A 6,265-nucleotide genomic window follows, 5' to 3' on the forward strand; every position below is an offset into this window, starting at 1 on the left:
TTTTATGCCGTTCCATTTACTCTGAGACCTTCACTTCACCTGTCACCTCAGGTAATTCATCCTCCTTCTCTTCTAGTTCATCTCCAGAGCTACTGGAGTACAGCTCATTCTTATGAACTCGACACCAATCTTCCTCGACACATCGTCTCCCTCATTGTTGCTAGCTTCATCGGATTCAAACTTGTAACCTACTTCCTTCCATCTCCTCATTGACCCCAACCCTGGAAATATACTTCCGTTACAATTCTTATCACTTTCACTGTCAGAATGACGTCATTAGCTCTTAACGAGACAGCGTGCGCTTTCATAAAAGAAGAGGTTGTGTCTTTTTATGCAAATATCGTTGATCAGTATAATAAAATAAGTCCCAAATGGAAGGGAAACAGATTGTTTGTCATCTGTAGCCTCATGATATCAGCCAAAACATGCTCAATAACACTATTGAATATGCATTCACCTGAATTATGAATAGGCCTAGGCTATATCTTGGTTGATTTACCCAGTTTATCAATAGAGATTTACCATTCAAATAAATGATTACCATTATGTTGTTATGTACAGTAAACAAAAATATAAACGCAACATGTAAATTGTTGGTCCTATGTTTCATGAGCTGAAATAAAAGATCCCAGAAATGTTCCATACGCACAAAACGCTTATAAATATCACCACTCTCAAAACAAACGATGATTAGCAAATAAAAAAAGGGGTTTTCTGGTTAAGCCTTCACATTTTTACAAACATATTTTATACTTTGCAAACACAAGTGGTCAAATATGTTTTTCTAAATATGACAACATTTGTGACTCCACAGATGACATTTGTGACTCCCTTTCCTCATATAATTTCCAAGCTAAATTTCCTTTCCTCGTTTCCTAGCATCCTTTCCTTGATTGTTTTCTTCCTTTCCTCCTTTGCTATGCTAGCTCTCCACTACTACTGCTAGCTCTACACTAATAGTACTAAATGTCACACCATCCTTCGCTCTGGCTCCCCCTCCTGTCCAGCTCAGAAGTTCGGCGTCGCCGGCCTTCTAGCTGCTGCCAAACCTGCTGTGAACAAACGCCCCTCACTCATCAACCCCGTACATGTCTCGTCATCATTACACACACACCTGGTTCCAATCCCCACTCTATCACTGCATATATACTCCCTCTGTCATTGTAAATGTTGCTTGTTTTCCTGAGAGGACTCTCCTACTATTCCCTGAGAACTTTATTATTTTGCACTTTGGGTTTCGTCCCGCTGTTATATATGGCGATTTAATAAATGTAGTAGTTCTATACCTGTGACTGCCTCCTCCTCTCTACACTTGTGACACTGCTACAATTACAGTTACTTTAACAGTACCAGCAAATCGGTGGCCCCGTGGTAGAGTCCACCCTGAGATTGGAAGGGGGAAGAAGAAAAATAGACTTAAATTGAGATAGCCTCAATGGCGCCGGCCATGTTGTTGCAGACATTATAATCAAATATTTGTATAACTAACCCAAGATAGACCAGACAGAATCTGTCGTTTCCAACGGCAGCAAATGAATCATAGTAGAACAAGCAAGGTGGTTGGCAGAGTGAGATCCTATTGGCTTCGTTGATTTAACTTGCTGGATTGTAATGTACAGATTGGGGTTTTAATTCATTTCAATGTTAGTTTCTGCATTTGGAATGAAGGTGAGAATGTGTAACTTTATCCAAACTGGATGGGATAGCTAGCTCAGGTGCAATACATGATGTACTAGAAGCTAAGCTACACAGACAGGTTTTAGTTGTAAGATAACCTTGCTGCTGCTTGTTTGCAACAGCTTTCTTGGGTGGTTCCTATTCTCCTAAAGTAATGGGAAAGTTGCTTCAAAGAGAAAAAAACAAAGTTTTAAGTTCCAATGTCCAGTGACCTTGTTGCCCGTGTCGCTAACTAGGTAAGCTGATCAATCAGACAGCTACCAGCTTTCTGGTAACACAGCCTGGAACAAGCACTGCAAAAACTTGGAAAGCTGGTATCACAGTCTGATTTACCAGACTACCTAGCTAGCAACACAGGCAACAGGTTATATACAAATGTGCCAATGGTGACTGTTGGTTTCTATATTACTGTGCAACTTATTTAGCCCATTCACAAATGAAGCCTACTTCTCATAAAAATAGTCCTCTCTTCTTAAAGATTTGTCACAATACTGCTGCAGAATATTAGCAAGCACTTGGAGCTCTCGAGTGGCGTAGCGGTCTAAGGCACAGCATCTCAGTGCTAGAGGTGTCCTACAGACCCAGGTTAAATTCCAGGCTGTATCACAACCGGTCATGGTTGGGAGTCCCATATGGCAGTGCACAATTGGCCCAGCGTCGTTAGGGTTTGGCTGGGGTAGGCCTTCATTGTTAATAAGAATGAGTTTTTAACTGACTTGCCTTGTTAAATAGAGGTTCAATAAAAAACATTACATCAAATCAACCACCTCTCATTCGAAGCATCTCCCACACTCCCTTTGCCTGTGACCACCACACAACACACAGCAACCACATCCCTCTTAGGGGGGCCACATTATCCTGCATCCATCCTAAAGTTGTCAAATAAACTTCATGTTTCAGCCCGGTAGACCAGTTCCTACAACCAGCGGTAGAGGCCGGTATGAGAGCATAGCAGACTCTACTCCTGTCCATCTGACTGAGCAGCTACTGAGATCTATCCATCAGAACACAGGTCTACCATGGTGGGCCAGTACCGTCTGTACCACCGTGGCCCTGAAAACAGTCGTAACACTGCCACTGGGAACCTATAAGGTGGGCATCCTCGCAAAGGTCTGTGTTGCATCAAGAACCAAGCATCCTATTATACAGTGTGTTTTTTCAGCCCTTGTTGGTGCACACACTAGTCTCAACAGGGTCAGAGTTGAGCTTAAGAAGCCCTGGGGTGAATCTCCATAGTCTAAAGTGAAGTAGCATCCTTCCTCATCTTATTTCCTTAATTTGCACAGGTGAAAGCAAATATCCAGGAAGCATCGACAAGTGGTTTCACCTATTTTGTGAACACAGATGGATGCAGTTGAAGGAGAAGAGATACCAGTAGGAAGTTACATTAGACTATTGAGGTACAACCCTGGTGTAATGTATTATTTGCTAAACAATTTAAAATGTAAATGTACAGTATCCAAACAACCACAAAATATTTTATCAGGAAAGAAGTGCTCATCCATATTGTTATGTTAAACAAGTGAAACATGATATAATCACACTGGGGAGATGTTCTCTGCTGCTCACCATTCCACCAGAGGGAACAGATGAGACACTTGTTGAAACTCCCTCGTCTCCCATCGTTTTGTCTGTTATAGAAACATCCCAGGAAGATCAAGATGTCAGCCAATGCTGTGACTGGTGCAAACGTTGCTGAGCGCTTGGCCTTATTAAGGATTCTTTCACACTCCTCCATCCGTCCTCAGCTGTGGGATGTTGTTTTTTTCCTGCCTCCACTTACTCCTTTTCCTCCCCTCCCCAGTGCTGCTCTCTCCCCCACTGTGTGAGAACAAGAGTCAGCATATTGCTCCCCCCTCTCACAGGCCTGACACACACACACACACACACACACACACACACACACACACACACACACACACACACACACACACACACACACACACACACACACACACACACACACACACACACACACACACACACACACACAAGCATTCTATTCTACTCATGTCTGTGAATGACCTTCATGAGTTATCATGAGGAAAACAGCATTTTTACTTTAATATTTGACTGTAATACATCAAGGTCCCTGACTCTTTGAGAACTTGATTTTAAAAAAGGAGTAGTCGGTTTGAATGTTTCGTTGTCATAACTCAGAGAGAGTGCTCCCTTCTGACCAGGCTACTTGGCTACCCTGATTCACTCTACGACCTATGTCCAGTTTTGGGTTACTAATGTGTGCAGTGTAATTTTATAACTTTTGGCTGCAGGGGGTGTCTATGTTGAATCAAAGCTAATCCCTGTGTTTCTCTTAGCCTCTAGCTAAATTGAAGACCTGAAAGTGGAGATGGCGGAGAGGTTGCGCTACGAGATCTCAGTGCGAGCCAAGTGAAAAGGGCTGGATGGAAAAACACTGCCGGTAAAGAAATTACCTTTGACCCAGGCTTATGGAGGGCTGCCTCTGGGAGCTTGGCGCCAACTTCAAGACTCTAGTCTATACATATCAACAGAAATAGAACACACTGCCTCACTCAGTACGGAAGTGGTCAGATGATGCAGATGCTTCGCTACCAGTACTGTTTTGCTAGCCCAGACTGGAATATGTTCCGGTATTCATGCGATAGCATTGGCGAGTATTCCACATTAGTCACCGGCTTCATCAACAAGTGCATCAATAACGTCGTCCCCACAGTAACCATATGTATATATCCCAAACAGAAGCCATGGATAACAAGCAACATCCGAACTGAGCTAATGGCTAGAGCTGCCGATTTCAAGGAGCGGGACACAGTAATCTGGACGCTTATAAGAAATCCCACTATGCCCAACAAATGAACCATCAAACAGGCAAAGTGTAAATACAGGACTAAGATTGAATCTTACCACACCGGCTCTGAGTACCAGATGAGCTAAATGCTTTCTATGCTCACTTCGAGGCAAGCAATACTGAACCATGCATGAGAGTACCTGCTATTCTGGACAACTGTGTGATCACGCTCTATGTAGCCAATGTGAGAAAAACCTTTAAATATCAGGCAGGGCCAGATGGATTTCCTGGGACCCTGGGACTAAACACCTCCATCTGCAACTGGATATTGGACTTTCTGATGGGCTGCCCCCAGGTGGTAAGGGTAGGCAACAACACATCTGCCACGCCAATCCTCAACACGGTTGCCCCTCAAGGGTGAGTGCTTTGTCCCCTGCTGTACTCCCACGACTGGATGGCCATGCAAGACTCCAACACCATCATTAAGTTTGCAGACGACACAACGGTGGTAGGCCTGATCACCGGCAACGATGAGACAGCCTATAGGGAGGTCAGACACCTGGCAGTGTGGAGCGCTAAGTCTAGGTCCAAAATGTTCCTTAACAGATTCAACCCTCAAGCCATGAGACTGCTAAACAGTGAATCAAATGGCTATCCATACTATTTGTATTGACCCCCTTTTTTTACGATGCTGCTACTGGCCATTTATTATCTATGCATAGTCATTTACTACCTACATGTACATAATACCTCAATTACCTCGACTAACCTTTACAACCGCACATTGACTTGGTACCGGTACCGCCTGTATACAGCCTCATTAAGAATTTGTTCTTAACTGACTTGCCTAGTTAAATAAAGGTAAAAAATAAAATACAAATATTTTAAAAATACTGTTATTTTATTGTGTTACTTAAAAAAAACATTAGTTTCTTTAATTTAGTATTTATTTTTCTTACTTTTAAAAAACTCTGCATTGTTGGTTAATGGCTTGTAAGTAAGCATTTCATGTTAGTCTACACCTGTTGTATTCGGTGCATGTGACAACATTTGATTGGATAAGCCTTCCTTTTGAGTTATTCTTAAAAGAAAAATGCTCTCTTGATCTTCACTGTCAATGCAATGGTTTATGACAGTTCCGTTTTAGATCTATTTTACACTGAACAAAAATATAAATGTATTTTCTAAGATGTTATTGAGTTACAGTTCATATGAAGAAATCAGTCAGTTGAAATACATTCATTAGGCCGTAATTTATGGATTTCACATGGCTGGGAATACAGATATGCATCTATTGGTCACAGATACCTAAAAAAAAAGGTTGGTTTTCTGAATCATGCCCCTGTCAGTATCTGATGGGACCACCAGCCCACCACATCTCCTTCTCATAGAGTTAATCAGGCTGTTTATTGTGGCCTGTGGAATGTTGTCCACTCCTCTTCAATGGCTGTGCGAAGTTGCTGGATGTTGGCGGGAACTGGAACACGCTGACGTACACGTTGATCCAGAACATCCCAAACATGCTCAATGGGTGACATGTCTGATGAGTATGCAGGCCAAGGAAGACGTGGACATTTTCAGCTTCCAGGAAATGTGTACAGATCCTTGCGACATGGGGCCATGCATTATCATGCTGAAACATGGGGTGATGGAGGCGGATGAATGTCACAACAATGGGCCTCAGAACCTGATCAGGGTGTCTCTGTGCATTCAAATTACCATCGATAAAATGCAATTGTCTGCCCATAACATAACGCCACCGGCACCATGGGGCACTCTGTTCACAACGTTGACATCAGCAAACTGCTTGCCCACACG

The sequence above is a fragment of the Oncorhynchus gorbuscha genome, linkage group LG13 (assembly GCF_021184085.1).
Source record: "Oncorhynchus gorbuscha isolate QuinsamMale2020 ecotype Even-year linkage group LG13, OgorEven_v1.0, whole genome shotgun sequence".
In the NCBI taxonomy this organism is placed as follows: Eukaryota; Metazoa; Chordata; class Actinopteri; order Salmoniformes; family Salmonidae; genus Oncorhynchus; species Oncorhynchus gorbuscha.